Source organism: Acomys minous (assembly GCF_964271855.1).
Source record: "Acomys minous genome assembly, contig: SUPER_14_unloc_1, whole genome shotgun sequence".
In the NCBI taxonomy this organism is placed as follows: Eukaryota; Metazoa; Chordata; class Mammalia; order Rodentia; family Muridae; genus Acomys; species Acomys minous.
The window spans coordinates 171125-177277 of NW_028182185.1; positions in this window are offsets into that span (position 1 = coordinate 171125).

Genomic DNA, 6153 nt, shown 5'->3' on the forward strand with positions numbered 1-6153 from the left:
TCGCTGTGAGTTCAGGGCCAGCCTGGTGAGTCCAAGACACCCAAGGCTACACAGAGAAACCCTGTCTAGAAAAAACAAAAATAAATAAATAACTAAATTCATTGTGTCAGTATGCCTGCTTATTTTGAGACGGGATCTCATGTGTTCCTGGCTGACTTAAAATGTACTGTGATCTTGAGCTTCGGGTCCCTCTGCATCTACCTCCCGAGTGCTGAGTCCCTCCATAGGCTTCTAACCAGCACAGGGGAGTCAAAGGCAGGGTTCTGTGTGTACTCTACCAGTGGAGCTGCATTATCATCATTTTGTTGTTATTGTTGTTGTTTTGGTTTCCTTATGGCAGGGTTTCTCTGTGTAGCCCTGGCTGTCCTAGACTCACTTTCTAGATCAGGCTGGCCTCGAACTCACAGCAATCCCCCTGCCTCTGCCTCCCGAGTGCTGGGATTAAAGGCGTGTGCCACCACAACCGGCTGGCTTCTACATCCTTAATCTCCTTGTAATGAAGAGTGTGCTAGACTAGCATCTCCCTTAAACTCACCCTGGAAGCTTAAAAACATGCCTAGAAGGGCTGGAGAGATGGCTCAGAGGTTAAGAGCACTGGCGGCTCTTCCGAAGGTCCTGAGTTCAATTCCCAGCACCCACCTATCTATAATGAGATCTAGCCAGGTGTGGTGGCATAGGCCTTTAATCCCAGCACTCTGGAAAAAAAAATCTGGTATCTTCTGGTGGGCAGGCACACATGCAGGCAGAACATTGTAAACATAATAAATAAATAAATCTGAACAAACAAACATGCTAAGAAGACACAACCCCAAGTCCATTAAACAGCACCTCTGGGATAGATTCCCAGACACTGGTATTTAAGTGCTCTTCAAATGATCTGAAATGCAAAGTTGAAAATAAGGCTCCAGTAGCCTAGAGTGGTGGTGCACACCTTTAATCCCAACACCCAAGGAGGCAGAGGCCTCTGGGATACTTTCTAGGGACTTGGGGAGATTGGAGGACCACATTTTGAGAACTGCAGACATGGAATGTGAGCTCTCTGAGAATGACGTGTTTGGTTTGTCCCATCACTGCTGTTGCTCCTCTCACAAGCCATCTGTGCTGGGTATACAATGCAATTAGGAAATTCAGCTTTTAGAAGTAAGTGGCTAAATCCTGGGATAGCACTGTATAGTGACAAGGATGGGACAAGAGACAAGGAACGACCCAGCCAAGGAGAATGCTTCTGCTACATTTTGTTTTGCGCTTTGTGTTTTGTTGAGACAGGGTTTTGCTGTGTAGCCTTGGCTGTCCTGGACTTGCTTTGTAGACCAGGCTGGCCTCGAACTCACATGATCCACCTGCCTCTGCCTCCCGAGTGCTGGGATTAAAGGCATGTGCCACCACGTCTGGGGCTTCTGGTACTCTTGTACCATTGGCACTTTGTATAGAAGTGTTCTGCAAACTGTAGGATAATTACCATCCCTGTATTCCACAGGCACCAAATCCTTGACACTATGACTCCTGAAAATAACCCGAACATCTCTCAGTGCCCACCAGAGGGCGCTCATTGCTGTGTCGTACATATTTGCTAAGAGGCACACTTTCTGATATGTGGTAGGACTTACTACAGAGATCAGGGTTTGAGAATCTGTGGTTAAACTCCCTTATCACATATGGGATCAAGAGCATTATTTCTTCTGGGTAAGGGTGGCAAGCCAAGAACAGACAACTGCATTGCTCAGAGAAATGTTACACTTAGAGCTAGCAAAATGGCTCAGTGGACAAAGGCTGATGACCGGATTTCAATACTTGGGACCCACCTGTACTTTGTTTCTGACCCCCACGCTTGTACATTGACATAGTCTACCCCACAAGTAAAGAAATGAATAAATAAGTGTTTAAAAATGTGAATAGCCAGGTGCGGTGGCTCATGTCTGTAATCCCAGCACTCTGGGAGGCAGAAGCAGGCTATCTCTGTGAGTTTGAGGCTAGCCCAGTCTACAAAGTGATTCCAAGACAGCCAAGGCTACACAGAGAAACCCTGTCTCAAAAACCAAAACCTACCAAATAAATATGTTAAGCCTGGCAGTGGTGGGATACACCTTTAATCCCAGCACTTGGGAGACAGAGGCAGGCTGATCTTTGTGAGTTCAAGGCCAGCCTGGTCAACAAAGCAAGTTCCAGGACAGCCAGGGCTACACAGAGAAACCCTGTCTTGAAAATTAACAACAGCCAGGTGTGGTGGCACACACATTTAGTCCCAGCACTCAGGAGGCAGAGGCAGGAGCATCACTGTGAGTTCGAGATCAGCCTGGTCTACAAAGAGAGTCTAGGAGAGCTAGGGCTGCACAGAGAAACCCTGTCTTGAAAACAAAACAAAACAAAACAAAAACAAAAACAAAAACAAAAGAAAGAAAGAAAAAGAAAATTAACAACAACAAAAATTAAACTCAAAGATGCAACTGAAAGCTTTTTTTTTTTTAAATAAGGACCGCATTTGTTTTTATTTTGTTTTGAAAGAGGTAATGGAGAGGGTCTTGTTTTGTGCAGGCTGGCAGTTAGAGCGTTCATGGTTATCAAAAAAGGAAATAAAGGTCCAACCTGCTGCAAAGAGGAAGAAGAGAATCCAAGGTCACATGCTTAGAATTTAGGTGCTCAAGAAAGGGTGGTGCCCCTGCCTACTGTCCAGTCAACTGAAAGGACAGCAGGTTCCACCAGAGACAACTGAGGAAAGTGACTAGGACAATCTCCTGCCCTGCCGGACGTTTCATTCCAAGGTTTCCTGGATCTGACAAAGTGACACCAAAGTAATGGAAAGACAGGCAGCAGATGGGAGGGGCCAAAGACCAGAAGAGACCAGCAGACTGAGGCAGCACTGTTTCCTACAGTGACAATAAACCAGCAGCCGTCCCTCCTTGGTTGAGCCCATGACATTTTCAGGAGGTGCCCAGCGGCTCTCTATAGGCTGTTTGGCATGTACAGAGTTAATTATTTGAGTAGTTTGGAGGTCCATGTGTTGACAAACAAGTGCCCATTGTTTGGGTTTTGTTTGTTTGTTTGTGGGCAGGGTCTCTCTATAGACCTGGCTGTCCTGAAACTTCTTGGAGACCAGGTCGGCCTTGAACTGAAAGACTCCCCCTCCCTCTCCCTCCCGTCCCCTCCTTTCCCCTCCTTCCCCCTGCCCCCTCTATGTGGGTGGGTGTGTGCTCCAATGAGAAGGAGAGCTCTGTAGTGTATGTTAAGAAAGGAGCTCCAGGTCCTGGTGCACACCTTTAATCCCAGCACTTGGGAGGCAGAGGCAGGCAGATCGGATCACTGTGAGTTCGAGGCCAGCCCGGTCTACAAAGCGAGTTCAGGACAACCAAGGCCACACAGAGAAAAAGCCCTGTTTGGAAAAATGGGGGGGGGGGGAGAAGTTCCACCTTAGCCTTGACAGAATATTTAGTAACAAATGATTTTCTTTTTATTTGTACTCTTATTCATATAGGTGTTTGTTTGAATTTAGATGTCATTAACAGTCAGGTTTTTAATATGATAAATATGCACATCTTTGGAGATCAACTAAATTCTGGTAAGAATCTTTTTTTTTTTTAAGAGAGTGATTAGGTTGGGGGAGGAGGCATGGCTATGTGGTCCAGGTGGTCTTACTCTCCTAAATCTTAGATATTCATTTTTTAGGTTGGTTATTTCCACTTTCCTCTTCTGTTCCACCCTCGTCTTGTTCTGAAAGAACACCAAAGCAGTCTGAAAACTCGAGAGCACCAGGACATGGCACACACAGGAGAATCTTGAGCTGTCTGGTGTCTGGTCTTTTTTCAGTTAATTCTGTTGAATTTACAAACAGGCAATGTGGCTGCATTCTAACACACTTCTACCTTCGCAACCGAAGTCCTATAAATGTCAGGCTCCTGTTATCAATGTGTGGGTATTTCACCTCCTTGCCTTATGTCAAATCTAAGTGGATGGATGAAACACAGTCTTGGGCTGCAGATGAGGATGATCTGGTTTGTTGTGTTCCTGAACCCTTCGGCTGTTCACATTGGTCACTAGATTTGGGCAAAAACAAACAAACGCACAAACAAAACAAAAACAAAACACGAGACCGACAGCCCTGTTTGCCAGGTGGTTTGAGCAGCTTTGCAGTTCGTTCCCCTCGTTGGTAGCTTTGTATTCTGCTTGTTTAACTTCTTTAGAAAACATGAGCTGGTAGTTCAGGAAATGTCTGTGCTTTCAGGAACAAAGAAGACAGTAGGGCATTGGCTGCAAACGCCTTTAATCCCAGCGCTTGGGAGGCAGGGGCAGGCAGGGGCAGGCAGATTGCTGTGAGTTCAAGGCCAGGAAAGCCAGGGCTGCACAGAGAAATCCTGTCTCAAAAAACCCAAAAATAAGTAAATAAATAGATAGATAGATAAATACATAAATAAAAACAATAACAACAAAAACCAAAGAAGATTTCCTCCACTCTGATTGCTTTTTAAGAGAGGTTGAGATAGGTGTCTTCCCAAGTTTCTTAGCCTCAAGCAATCCTCTTGCTCCAGCCCCCGAAGTAACTAGGGGGACAAGCATGCGCCCCATTCTAGCTTCTTCTCTCTCCTCCTCCTCCTCCTCCTCCTCCTCCTTCTTCTGGGCTGGTGGGGGTTTTGAGACAGGCTTTCTCTGTGTTAGCCTTGGCTGTCCTCAAACTCACTTTGTAGACAAGGCTAGCCTCGAACTCACAGATCCTCCTCCCTCTGCCTCCCAACTGCTGGGATTAAAGGTGTGCGCCACCACTGCCTGGCTGTGACAAGCCCTTTCTATCTTGCTCTTGCAAGCATGTTAGAACTGATAAGAAGCTCCTGGGAAACTCCAAAATACGGCTCAGCCCAGCCTCCTGACCTGGCAAAGACTAAAGGACCTGAACCCCTGACAGCACATGAGGAATCTTCTTCCTATTTGCAAAGTATGATGTGTAAGAATGAAAGTCAAGCAGGTGTCAAGCAAATGTGGTAGCACACACCTTTAATCCCAGCACTTGGAGGCAGAGGCAGGGGGATCACTGTGAGTTCAAGGCCAGCCTGGTCTACAAAGTGAGCCTAGGACAGCCAGGACTATATAGAGAAACCCTGTCTTGAAAAACCAACCAATCAAACAAACAAACAAATAAAGCAATCTAGCTATAACATAATTTTTTAGTTTCCTACTGTTACACATTTAGACTATTTCCAATTTTTGTTTGTTTTGAATTTTAAGTAATTTATTTTATTGTCATCATCGTCATTATCATTATCATCATCATTGAGACAAGGGCCCTGACTGGCCTGGAACTGCTATGTCAAGAGCAGGTTAGGGCTGCAGAGATGGCTCAGCGGTTAAGAGCATTTGATTGCTCTTCCAGAGGTCCTGAGTTCAATTCCCAGCAAGCACGTGGTGGCTCATAACCATCTGCAATAGGATCTGATCAACTTTTCTGGTGTTCATGAAGACAGACAGAGCACTCATACATAAAATGCATGAATAAATAAATGTTTTTAAAAGAGCAGGTTAATTCCAACTGCTTTGAGACCTTAGCAGTTGGAAAGATAATGTTGACATTAATTTACAGGGAAAGGGTGGATATTGAACAGGCTTAGAAGCAAAGACCAGGGATTAGGTTTGTAGAAGGTAAATCCTGTTAAGTATACAAATAGAGATATGCATTGAGCAATGGATGTGAGTCTAGAAGTCTGGACTGTTGCAAATATGTATTGGGGGTTCTTAGCCTATAACTCATTTTTAAATCCAGGAGAATGAGTTACATCCCAAAGGGAATCAGTATAGCCAAAGGAGGACTGAAGACTTGGGGGAGCACTCCAGCATGGTGAGCAGTGACTATGTACTAGCTCCTGCTCTTCACTCTCTTCTTTTTTGGGGAGGGTAGCCTTGGCTGTCCTGGAACTCACTCTGTAGACCAGGCTGGCCTCAAACTCAGAGATCCATCTGCCTTTGCCTCCTGAGTGCTGGGATTAAAGGTGTGAGCCACCACCACCCAGCTTTCTTTTCTTTTTCGTTTCCATGTTTGTTTTGGTTTAGAATGCTTTTGAAGGTTTGTTTTTAATTTATGTTATGTATGTGTGTGTTGGAGTTTGTGTGTGTGCCCACATGCATTCGTGTATGTGTGTGTGTGTATGTGTGTGTGTGTGTGTGTGTGTGTGT